The sequence below is a fragment of the Paralichthys olivaceus genome, chromosome 20 (assembly GCF_024713975.1).
Source record: "Paralichthys olivaceus isolate ysfri-2021 chromosome 20, ASM2471397v2, whole genome shotgun sequence".
Taxonomy (NCBI): Eukaryota; Metazoa; Chordata; class Actinopteri; order Pleuronectiformes; family Paralichthyidae; genus Paralichthys; species Paralichthys olivaceus.
The window spans coordinates 8,876,352-8,890,113 of NC_091112.1; the positions used below are offsets into that span (position 1 = coordinate 8,876,352).

General features: G+C 40.6%; 1 protein-coding gene across 4 annotated transcripts in view; it reads right to left on the reverse strand.

Moving 5' to 3' along the window:
- atxn1a (ataxin 1a) overlaps window positions 1-13,762 on the reverse strand; it is a 78,720-nt gene that overhangs the window by 51,889 nt on the left and 13,069 nt on the right. For 3 of the 4 annotated variants that reach the window (XM_020090739.2, XM_020090740.2, XM_069516961.1), the window contains exon 2: window positions 5,537-5,724. The gene's annotated coding sequence lies outside the window, so the exon portion shown is untranslated. Of the gene's footprint in view, window positions 1-5,536; window positions 5,725-8,556; window positions 8,692-13,762 lie in introns of all 4 variants that reach the window. The other variant, XM_069516962.1, reaches the window with a different exon arrangement.

The following is a 13,762-nucleotide window of genomic DNA, read 5'->3' on the forward strand; positions in this document are numbered from 1 at the left end:
TCTTCTGTATCTCCCCTACTTTTCCATCTCTCTTCTCTTTCTCATAGTACACTTACACTGAAGGCGTGATTGCATCAAGCCACAGCAAGCCACAGCGAGCCAGGGCATCCCGGGGGGCACGCTAATGTACAGAACATAATGTACAGAGTGGTTACTTTGAAGGAGAGGTAGAGAGAGGTTGGATTGTGGAGCATCCATTACTATAATCATTTTACCTAACTTGAAAAGGTGGCTCTTATAGGGGATTCTTTGAAAGAGAGAAGACAGGCGAGGGGATGGGAGGGGGGAAAAGGCTTCTTGTGACTCTGTGTAAATCTTAAGGGCAACTTTATTTTTCAGCTTTTATTGCTTTCTCGCAGGATCACCCACAGCATCCAAACAACAAAAGACTTTTCAGCAGGATATTATTGTCCTTGAAGCCTGAGATATCCTGCATTTTAGATTATAAAAATTAACATGATCAGATGAGGCTCAACAGCAACGATATCTTTCAGCATTATTCACTTTTCAGGTTAAAAGGCACAAACCATAAATCATGGTAATTTCCCAACCTGCTTAAGTGTGTCTTCCTCTTATGAATACAATATATTAAAAACAAATGCCCAAAAAAAGCAATATGTTGCACAAGCTGCAAAGAGTGTGGGGTCTCTTTCAAAGCGGGGGCGAGAGGACAGGGAATACCCTGAAGGAATAACATCTAATGCAATCAGATCGCTCTGGCCAATTAGTCAGTGTAGCCTAGCCAGAGATGATGTCAGTCATCATTACTCATTGCTTAATGCTATAAAGCAGGAGGTAATCAAGAGCAAACAAAGAAAAGAGCAACAAAAGTGGGTCGGAGTTAGGAAGGACAGTGGATTAATCATGCAGACAGTAGACAAGCAGTCTGTGTGAATAATGGAGCCCACACAAAGAGTCTTAAGTTCCTAAAACACACACTTTATTTGATTCTCAAGTACATATTAAAGAGTGTATGCACACAAAGACACACAAGACAAAAATGCAGACACAGGACATTGCACCCCCATCCCCTTGCATGCGCTCACGCTGACAGACACACATGTATGGCTCATTAGTAACAGCCCCACATCATCATGTTTTTTTCCGTGCTGATGGCTGAATTCCAGTCAATACCCCACAGCTCCATATGACATTTCACGTGCATATGCATTCAGTATGTTATGGAGCACAAACACAAACTGTCTTTCTGTCGCATAGTCACCCACGTACTATAGTACACACACACACACACACACACACACACACACACACACACACACACGTATAGATGAAGGTATATGCTGTATTAACAAAACAAACATGCAGACAGCTAAACACTGAATCACACACTTAAATAGAGTACAAGAATACACACAGTGATGTTTATCGGGACGGAGTAATGGAACACAGTGGCGTAGCTGAGCAGAGATATACACGCTGATTAGCTCCTATGGGGGAAGCCATTGGACCTTCTGTATGATTATTGAGTTTGACTTCAACATCTCTCCTTTGTAAACAGACGGCAGCTGTATGGAAGATAAGGCACTGCTGCTGGTGCAAAAGTGTTATTCCACTTATGTGGGTGAAAATTCCTTTTTTACATGTCAACTGTGCTAAAAATGTCTGTCTTTATCAATGCTAAAACCCGCTTTGACAAATGGCGTTTGGCAGGAAAAACAGAAGATGTGTCGTTCTGCTCTGACCGCAAGGTTAATGCTGCAGTTTTAGGTCCGCACCACATATGAGGTCAGTTAATATGGAAACTAGATCATGAGACATCTCAAAGGTTAACAAGTCTGTTTGTTGGATTAGTGCAGTTCCTGGCAAGCTGGAGCGTGACCTTTGATGATGTAATTAGTGATCTCATCAAATGGTGTCTCAATTCATTTATTACCTTTGCCATGGCAACGACAAGTGTGGTTTGCAGTTATGAATGGAAGGAGGAAGCCCTTCCTTTTTTTCGACAACCCCTCATCCATAAAACCGTAAACCTTCACAGTCAAATTAAAAGTCAATCAGATGAGGGGTTGTTGAGAAAAATCTAAATACAGACAGACACACAGTGATTCCTCAATTTCCTCCATTCATGGTAAAATATACTTTACATTAAATCCATAGAAGATAAATACTAAATAAATTTCATTTCATCTCTGCCCATCCTGACCAGAGCTCTATGGTAGAAGAGCTATTCTCAATTGCAGATTCCTCGTTAAATTAAGGATAAATAAAGAAAAGAAAACTCCTGAGCTCAAATACAATCTCGACTACAAAGTTCCCCCACCTGTGTTAAGACAATATTTCCTACTTTCTGACAATTCACACAAATTTGTGAAATGTCCTGACTAATATCTTTACACAGGAGACATGATTATACATTTTTCAGACCAGAGTGGCCTTGGTGAAAACATTCAAATACAATTTTACTTCAATGTGTTTTATTCCCTCTCTTTTGTTAAGATAATTGTGTACATGCAAAACATTGAAAATATCTCTCTTTTCATTCATCGCTCTGCCCCCTCTACCTCTCTCTCTCCCTGTGATTCAGAAACAACCAGCGGACTGGGTGAACTCAGCGACACTGGGCAGGGTAATTATGTAATTGTTTGGTGTTCAGAGACAGCACTGGTGTGTGTGTGTGTGTGTGTGTGTGTGTGTGTGTGTGTGCGTGCATGTGAGACAAAAGCAGGGCTGAGTGAGACTTGAGAGGGGGCACGGATAGAGAACAGAGGAGAAAACAGCAGAAAGAAGAGAACAGAGGAGAGACAAGGAGAAATGGATGAATCAGTAATACATTTAATTAGTTCCTTCTCCTCATCTCTGGCCAGCACAAAATTAAAAGAGAATATTACAATAATGCAAGTTACCACATTTTCCTCTCCTCATCTCTATGTATCCTCCTCTCATCTTTTTTCTCTCACCACCTCCTCAACATCCTCATGTGTCTCACTTTCCAGCTTTCCTCTCCCCTCCCTCCTTCCTTCCATCTCTCCCTCTCTCTCTCCCTGGTCTGGGGCAGCTGCTGTTGCCATTGGCAGTCTCAGGTGTGTGTATACGTGTGAGTTTGTATTTCCCTTGCTCCTCAAACCCAATTCAATCCAAGCCCAGATCAAATAAAGTGGAGCACAGCTTTCACAAGGAGGCAGAGAGGGGGAAAACCATACTAACATATTGAGAGAGAGGACAGTAAAGGAATGACCCCTTCATTTTACGTCTCTTTCTAAACATAATTTATGTAAAGTTATTTTTGTTTGACTTACATTTAACTGATAATCATATGAGACTCCTGCCATTTGCAACCTTGGTCTACAATAAAGACATCCAAGCAAGCAAAATGTTTTAGGAAGCCCAGGGGATTATCAAATTATAGCTCCACTTAAACCTAGGTTCATACATATTTATTATCTAATATCATTCGAAAACATTCAAGTGCCATAATATTGACGTTAATTCAACAAGTGTCAAATTTGTGCATGGTTAGCAATAAAATAAAGCAAACTGTAACAACGTTTAGTATTATTCCTATGATTAGAACCAAGAAACAGAGTTAGAAGAAATTATAAGGAAATTATCAAGAATTTACAGACTCAGAGATACAGGAATAGTTACTATTTTCTGAGTCATTTTTTGTCTGTTGAGGCTGGGTACACATGTTAATTTGTCCAAGATGTCTAAAGGTATAAGGTATCATTTTTATATTTTATATTCTTAAAATCAAGATATAAAGTCTAAATAGTGATGTAGTTTCCAGAAGTACATAGATACTGCAAGACACCCATATCTAAGAAGAAAATAGTGCTAATCGCCAAATAATAGCAAAAGCAGAAAATGAAATGGTTCAAAGAAAAAAACCATGTGTTGTTTTCTATACCTGATTATCCCAACAGCTACAGTGGATTCAACATGGAGTCATATAAAAGAAACTATTTTTTAACAGAGTCAACAAAAATAGAAGTCACATAATCATTATTTTATAAACTAAAATTCAGAAGTGTGTTATTCATTACTTGCAAAGATGAATAACAAAAGCCTCTAGGGCAAAAATCTTAACACAAACCTTGAATTCTGACTCTACATCGCTAACAGGCAGCGAGACAAAAATGGATCCAGCCCCTGTATAGCTGACTGACAATCTCTATATAGTGCTCCCATTAACAGCCATTTTCTGACATGTGTTGATCACCACGACGTGCCACCGGCGTCATTGTTTGAGCCTCGAGACTGTCAGCCCTCCATCTGCTCATTTCTGAGGCGTTCTGCTCAGAGAAAGCCAACTGTCAACGGCGGATTTACAAAAGAGAGAGAGGGAGAGGAAGCAGAACGACGGCAAGAATGAAATGTTTAATTTCTATCCAGCCCAAGTCTGCTGTGTGAAGGAAGGAGGAGACTAGCGAGGGAACATAGAGCCGAGAGTTTGAATTAAATTTATCAAATGAGGCTCCTTTGTAGCAGCATTTTGATGTAATTATATACTTGTCTTGCATTTGTTTCATCTACATCTATCTTACCTTTGCTTTATACTTTCTCTCTGATGCTCTCCTCATTTACACCCCTCCTCCCTGAATTAGTTAATTTAATAAACTAATTAGGCTGTACTTCAAAACATATTTGTATAGTTATGAGGCAAGTCCCAGAGCACACTGAGGTACACACAGAAAAATCTAATGATGCTGCTGGTGAGTCCAGTACAACTGTATAGTAATATACAAAATACAGTTTAGCAAACAGCAGGTACGCAGGGATGAGACTCTGAAGATACTTTAGGTTTGGTAACTTTTTGAAAACTGATTAAAGAGAAAAGGAGAGAGGAGAGGAGGAGAGAGGAGAGGAGATGAAGACTGGCTCCCTCACTGTCCTCAGTAAGTCCCTCTTTTCACTCTTCTCCCCCTCGTAGGACAGAATGGAGCCTCAACACACAGCTGGTGAGACGGAGATAAAGGAGTGACGGAGGGGCTTCAATAGATACAGTGGAGGGTGAGGATACAAAACGGAGGGAAAAGGGGGGGGGGGATCCAGCTCAGTTAGAGAATGGGGAGAAGGGCGAAAGAATGAAAGGGAGGGAGGTTGGCAGAAGATGAATCTGCAAAAACTGAGTTGAGAGACATCACAGTGGGAGGGTTAATCGAAGAACGAGAAACATAAAGAATGCGATGAAAAGTCAAATCACATGAAGGGAGAAGAAAGAAGGACGGAGAAGGATACGCGCAGAAAGGCTCGGACAAGAATATCCTCTGGGCCACATGCACATAAACCCAAAAAACAACTGAGTACATCTGCTCTTGTGACTATTTCACATTATAACTGTATTAAATGTTCAACAACTCAAGGGTTTCTGACTAGGAACTTAGGCTCCAAAGGGTTTCAACAATAAATGTGACCTGACACAAGATAGTTTACAACAGACAGAATCATACAGTAGAGCGTAAACTCACATTGTTGTCAACGAGGTTAGAAATTTAAGATGCCAGTTGTCACCATTCATTTGACTTTGTGGTTGATGAGTTTTACTTTCACGCTACAAACAGAAGTTCCATCCTACCTGAACAGAGGAGGCAGAGCCACTTGGGCGGAGTAGGTTGAGCCTGCTGCTTAGTTGAGAGCTATCACCCGACTGGAGCCACAGTTCCTGGTGTGTAGTCTGGATCTCTCCACCAATGGGAGGGAAGCGTCTGCGATGCCTGCGCCGTCTGTCCACGTCTGTCTGTCTGCAGGTGCTGTCACCATTCCCTACAGGAAAAACAGAGAGAGAAGGAGGAAACATTAACACACATTTCAAATTCATTGCTAAAACATCTTTAAAACTAAGAATGCGAAACTAGTCTTTCAGCAGACACTTCGGTAAGAAAGATAACTACGAAAACAATCGGGACAATTGTCTCCTATGACATATGGGTGTGTAAATTCACACAGACAACTTGTTGACTTTGACTTGATATTATTTGACCCTATATCTACAATGTGAGCAGAGTCCATCTTTCCAAACACACATTGTCTATTTTGCATTAGTTGTTCCTTCAAAAGATTCTCATTTCAGACTGTGCTTGTGATTCCGTGCAGTGACTATCACTGTCCCCCTGCTATTCCCTCTTCGTGTCACTCTCTCTTAGGAGTATTCAGAACAAACACCCATGCTATTTATACACTGACGCCCCATCGGCATGGCAACCACACTTTGTTTACCCGCAAGAGACAGTGGTTTGAGGCGTGTGTCCTCCTTTTTTTCTCCAAACAAAAACAGTTATTTGGAGGCATTTAGCTCTCTCTCATGAGCCTGGCTGGTTTTCTGGCGAGGACGGAGTTTCACTTGAACCAAATGCCTCTGGTAAACTGAGAGCTGTTGTGATGAAATGGAGAGCTGGTGACAAAACTAATATTTCTGGGGGTAAAGAAAATGTGTTGATTTTGTTGTTGTTTGGTTCTTAGCCCGAAGGAGTACTTGCATGTTTTTTAAATGATTTTTTATTCACAACAAATACTTAGTGGTTTTTCTTCTAAAGTGATGATTAACAGTCACAAATATGTCTGGTCGTGTCGAGAGGAAAATTGGCCGAGGGCTGTGTTTGGTCAAGTCATTTGTGCAATGTGAAAATATGCCTTTTCACCTCATGTTGGGGCATCATTACAGTATTTATAAAAACACTGTTGTTGTAAGAAGTTAGCAAGAAAAAAAGTGAAACATACTCGCTGATGAAGTGATTGTTATATTCTGAAGTTATCCTCCACATTTCTGTGACTGATTGCACTGCGCACCAAACAAATTACCACTGATTAAAAAAAGAATTATAGAGTGGGTTTGATCGACAATTTTCTTCTCCTCTCAAAGTCATCAAACAATGTATCAGCATTTGGCTGCTTACCAAACTTTTTCTAAGTTTTCTCTGACAGTTGACATATTTAAAACTGTCTTTGAGGTCACCTGTTACAGATGTAATTATTGCCTGTTTGACAGACTTCCACCCTGTTTGAAATCTGCAAAGTAAAAGACAAAAAGTCATGTTCACTCGTCATGAAATAAATTCCCTGTGGCAGCAGAACATGTTACACCAGCCTTCAGAAACTCCTGAGAGTTAAACTGGGCACACAAGAGGAATCAAAGGCAGATCATCTCTTAAAGACTCACTATAGACAGGTCCAAAAACACACACTACCCTAGTAACACAATGAGGCTTCGAACAACCCATAATGCAACATTCTGGAAAAGACTGTAGTTACAATGGCACACCCTCCATTCAAACAGAGTAGTTGTTGTAATCATGGACTGTAAATAAAGATAAGCGACGCATCTCCTCGTCCTCACACTGTCCAGAAATTAAGCTTAACTATCCCTGATATTAATGCAGGCCTCTGTCATGTAATCCATCTTTATACAAAGTCTATAGTTGTACTTTCTGTCTTACTTGGTTTAGGTTTCTGCACTAAAATGGGGAATATAACAGTGAAAACCCAAGAAGACTATTGCATCATATGTCATCCAGGCGTGAAGCGAAATATAAGAAAAGCGTCCCTGAAAATCAGATACTAAATTTTCAATAGTAAATAAATGTATCAGTGCCTGAAAGGATGCAGAAGCACGGGGAATCATACTTAGTGCACCAACCCACTGCAATAAAAAAGTAACCCTGGAGGCCATTACTATAGGGACAAAGACGTGTCCCAAGGTCACGGGGCAGAGCTGAGCATTAAGTTGAACCCTGAAACAAGGCATCTCCTTGAAAACAAAATCAGGTCAGTTGATCATGTGACAACCAGGCCCTGGGGACAGAAACTGCCACTAAAGCACACTGCTTGTCCATGTTTTTACTAAGTTGACATAAACGCAACAAGTGTACAAATGCATGCACACACACACACACACACACACACACACACACACACACACACACACACACACACACACACAGGGACTGACAAGCATGCAGGCATGTGAAACCTGTAAAACAACACACGTACATACTTTATTTACAGTCACGTACACACTTACAAACCCAAAACAGAAACATTTGATATACATACAAGATGAAAACACAGATAAAAACGTTTTTTTTAACCAATGATGACAAACTATTTCTTTTAGTCTTTAGAGAATGTGCTGCTGTCTGGCTGTCACAGGGTGGTTGATAGACACAAGATCAGCTCAGCATCTGCGTCAGACCTCCTAACTTGTGACAGTCATGTGTTTTGTTTCTAAATTTCGAAAATGTGACATAGATACGTTATATAAATATATATACACACATATATAAACTTTTTTAAATTTTTTATTCTAATCTAGAATTTATGGATACACCCGCAGTATATTTCAGTTGCATACACCCTGTACACCTGTCTTCAATTCAATTCAATATCCACCTCGATTTCATGGTTGAAATCAATATGGGGACAGAGCTTTCACCTGGATTCACCTTGGCTATTTAATTTTGTGAAAGTTGTACACACACACCTTTCTTTTGTGTGTGTGTGTGTGTGTGTGTGTGTGTGTGTGTGTGTGTGTGTGTGTGTGTGTGTGTGTGTGTGTGTGTGTGTGTGTGTGTGTGTGTGTGAGAGTGTGTCCATATCCACCTATGGGACAGTGCCCTGCCCCTTTCACTCTGCTTTTCTATTGGTCTCCTGCCTGTTGTCCCTCAGTCACACACTGGGTTGGACAGTCATGTCCCCACCCACTTGCACAGCACACTCGAGAAGCAGCAGGCACAGCTGTCAACAGAGAACACAGAGCCATAGGTGGGGCGTGCACGTGTGTGTGTGCATGTGAGTATGTGTAATGAGGAACAGAGCAGTATCGGTTGTACGATTACACGCTGACCAAGCTTGTTTTGCTAATGCTTCTGTTACCACCGACATCCACACTGTTGCTACACAGACAGCCACAAGACACTCAACTCTCTTGCTATTTACAGCACGCTAAAGTATTTTTTTCATCAGTCTTTTATATGAAAGTTTGACCTATTCATCAATGTCACATTTCATGTCACATTAGCGTCTTCTATGTGCATAATTAAAGTCATTAAAATCTTGCTCAGAAGGTTATAGAAGGGCCCTCCAAACTCCCTTGAGTGCTTGTTTGGCTCAGTAAGCATGTCCTTCCTTATGCTGCCTTTGTTCTCTCTATTTGTATCTTTGCATGTGGATGAAAACAAAAAACTAATGAAGCCTATAATAAAAGAATTGGACCAAATGCACCAAGGCAATTGGCCTCAGGAGGGAATTCCACTGAAACTGACTTTTACTTCTGCAAAAGATGCACTGATAAATAAAAAATAAATGTGGGTTTACAAACACGGACAAAAGTACAGGAAAAAAGTTTAGGGATTGCATTGAAGGCTCTGGATTCACTTGCTTAATATCACAGCACAAGGAACAATTATAATCAACGTTAGATAAGTGTACAGAAATGGACGTAGCCTTCGGCCTGTACTAGAGTTAATTTTGTCTATATTTGTGCAAGGCTTCTATAAGCTTCCAGACGAAACAGATTAAACAGAGCAGTACTTTCAGAAATACTGTGGGGGGCAGTGTAGCCAATAGTTCAAGCAAGAAAATCACAGGACACAAGGAAGAACTTTCAACAATGGCAGAACTTTTTGTAGAGAGATTTTTTAAGAGTGGGTAAGAAATTACAGGCATCTATATGACTCGTTCTTATCACAACCTCCTCCACCGTAACTGTTGCGCTGCCCTCTAGTGGATGTGTGACACATGGAAGTTTAGTGATGCTCGCATCGTATAGAATATTTTTTTCCTGTTATAAATAAATTTCATCTGTTCAGTTGCAGACACAAGTTCAAACAACACGTCAAAAGGATGGAGACCAACACACAGTATACAATCAGACTCACAGAGAAACATGAACTGCCTCCTGGTTATGCAACTCACTCGCTAACACTCAGCACAATCAGTACAGGTCAAAGTTCAGCGCTCTAAAAGCTGCCCAAATGTGCTTCTGTGTACCTGATGATCAAGCTTTTTTTCCCTGCTGATAAATACAAGATACGACCCCACTACTATTCATACAGTCTGCATACATACACAATGCCTAGCAACCCTGATGGCTTAGATAGCATTGCAGCTAAGATAGACAACACTCTGTACACAACTTAGATACGGTAGCCTGGTGTAGGGTGATAAATCAAGATAAAACAACATACACCAGCACATATATTACTTATAGTGAGTATTTACTCATGTGAACATACTATACGTGTGTGTGGGAAGGTATAATGTGAGACTGACAGAGTGTGCCAATGCTGAACATCAGAGCACAAGTTGCCACCTAAGGGAATTACGCAGCATTCCTCAGTTGAGTCGCGTTAGAGCGCAGAGGGAAGTCGCAGGGAGCCTGGCTTTGATCGGTCCACTAAAGATCCCAACACTGGGATAAGGGGAATATGCTGCAAGGATGCCTGTGGGGAAAACACAGAATCACATCTTCAAAGATGTACACATGCGCACATACACCACGTTCTTCCACGTACACATTTCCAAACATTCAAAAGACATATATGCTGCCCCCGCATGCATAGTAATTCTCTGCAGCTTTTGATCCTTCTTCTTCTCTCCCTCTCTCACATGCCGACTGTACATTACACTACACACACAAATTTATAATCTGAAAAACATAAATATATGGAAAGCACTCAGTGCCACACAAAGAGGAAATCATCTCACCATGTTGGATAACACACAAATACTTACAGCGCACAACATAAACATCCAGTGCACCAAACTCCCGCAAAAGAGAAGAGAAAAATGAAAGCACTTTCTATTGTTCAATTAATTTAGTTAAATAATGAATGCAATTAAAAACAGGCATTGAAATTGATTAAATACTGAAATAAATTATGTGTAAAAGGACGTCTTAATGCGACGGGACTCCTCTGCAGCAGTAATCTGACAACGAGGCAGACAGCAGGTATAATGGTTGGATTACAGATGTTCTACCACAGAATTACAGCAAGGAGATACAAGCAGATTTCATGAGACCTCATTCAACTCATTCACAGTTGCCCCCACCATTTCACTCAATGTAGAGTGTGCTGGATTGACCTGTAATCTTTTTATTAAATGTCACGCATTTACAGGTCTGTTTCATTTTAATGGCTCCATTGTTTGAACAAGCCACAAGATAATTGGTTAAGACTGAAAATACTTAGCAAACTTGACAATGCCAATGACAATTTTAGGGAATAAAACATTTTGATAGATATATCGATCTATATTCTTACTGTGGTAGGTTGTAAGAGGTTGTCGGCCCATTTGCAGTGGAGATGACAGGTCTTGCTTTGTGTTTTATTGCCTCTTTTCAATATATATAGTCTTTGCTAAACAAACAATGATGCAACCATTTCTAAGCCAAGCGTCTTTTCTGCATATGTGCAGTTTTCCTATCGAGGAATATCATTTAACATACACACTGCTGCCTATAGAAATCAATTGGCCAACTGATATATCTGTCTGGCCCTAACACATATTATCTTGTAAGCCAACAAGGTTTTTGAATCATAGTTAAATAATTAACCTTAGAGGAGTAAAAATATTAAACAATATTAAAAACATTTTTTTAAAACACTTGAATCATGCCCTAATTGTGCTTTAATTGTTCAGGCGAATGTAAGCACTCGACAGTGGAGTGTGTACATGGCCGGCCCTAAGGGATGTGCTGACACTGTGCTGACACTTACACACAGTAACACTGAACTAGGAAGGCTCTTTATGGCTTGATGAACAACATTTCATTTGTTTTCACTGTAAAAAAAAAATGAAAGCCTATTTGACAAAATAATTGAAACGAGTTAAAAAGGATCACACTTTTCTGCACATATTCAATCATGTACCTGTAATGCACCAAATACTTAAATACCCTTCTCTGGACACGAAGGTGAGTGGACCACAGGAAGATAATAGTTATTATGGGGTTCACAGCACGACCTTAGGAAGTCACCAGCATACATCACCAAGCATCCCGACTGTGGCAGGTTCCTGCTGGCAGCACAGGTGCTCACATGCACACACTGAATACACACATATGGACACACAGACTTTTGGAGAGAGCACTGCAGGTACCCCCTCCCAGACCCACCGATGTAGCCACAATCAGAAAGATGCTCACAAACGCACACACACAACATGCAGGTGCTCACACTGCCCTGCCAGCTGTCCCTCGAGATTTGGCTCCAAGGTCTGATTACCAAGACAGAGAGGACGAAGGAAAAAGAGGAATTACAAGACAGAGCAGAGTGTGTGTGTGTGTGTGTGTGTGTGTGTGTGTGTGGTCATGGATCAGTTCAGCATGCTGCACTGCCCTTAACCCAAAAAAAGTCCAGTTATATTTGTTTAACCTTGGCTGCTAGGTGCCCTGTGTGTATATTTATGTGCAAATGTGTTTGTACACCATGACCTAGGTGACATACGTGCAACATAGGTGCTCATCTAAATCTGCAAATTCATCAGAAACAAAGCCTCCTCGGAAATCATAACTTTTCAGGCGTTTCATGTCAGTGTTCTTGTGACTTTAGAGTCACGGTCATGTCAGCCACATGAGACATCATACTCTGACAAAGCACTGACAATCAGTTATATAACCAAGGTCACACGGTCAGAGCAGCTAACATAGCGTAGCCACACCCTGCCTGGCTGTTTGCATTCCATAGTGAGCTACACTGTCAATACTTGTCAAGTAGGAGATGTACAGCACAGCTCTCCTGTCTCCAGGGTCTAGTACTTAGTGGGACTTCTTTCCCTGCAACAATGAGAAAATGCCAATACACCGAGTAGAAAGTGAAAAGAAAAAAAAACTTCTTCAAGCAAATACACAAATGTTTGGTTTAAACAGGTATGTCATGCAAAGACAAAGTAGAATTAGTGTGAGATTCCCCCTGACACTAGTCACATGTCATCTTTGAGCATTTTGTAAGTGCCAATTGTGTACTCCAAACCTTAACTCCTGTTTCAGTAAGCTTACTGTTATGGCTTAAATACTTCCAAAGTGTTAGGATTTAATAATGCTCTATTTTAAAGATGATGGCAACCTCCAGTTTACAATTGTTACCATTGAGCCATGGTATCACGTTATACCCTCACAGATATATTTAAAAAATACAACGAACTGCACCTCACACACAGGGGCTTGTGGGAGCTCGCTGCCCTACTATATTTTATACTGTGTTCTTGTCAAGTACAATAGTGCAGTTGCTTGTGGCAGCTTGTTAGACTGGGTGTTAGTCACAGGGATGGGCACCATGGGGCTACAAACTGCTACAAGGTCGTACTGAGATTTCATTGTTGTGGTGGCGAACCAATTAAATAAAATGTGTGTTCACAAAAACACACACACACACACATACTTTGTCACATGGAGAATTTCATTAGCTGAGGATAGGTGTTTCAACTTACTACAGACAAACAAAGAATAATCTAAAAACATTCAGATCAAAATGAAAAGCATGAGCAAGTGCGGACAAACAGACAAAAACGATACTAGATCTAGGTGTGCAATGTAGTATCAAAACAGTTTATTAACATATATTTACTATTACCATATTCCATTTTCGCAGTAGAAGGAAATACATATGAGTGAGAGAGAGAGAGAGAAGTCCTGGGTGAGGGAGTTATAAGTGCAATCTCTTCTGACACATACTGTACCAAAACCCTCTCTCGCACTCCACTTAACACAGCTACAGTACACATACATGTGTACACACACTCACTCACAGGAGTGCCCCAAGTGTCTATACATGATTAAAAGACTGAAAGTGGGGCAGGCGCACAG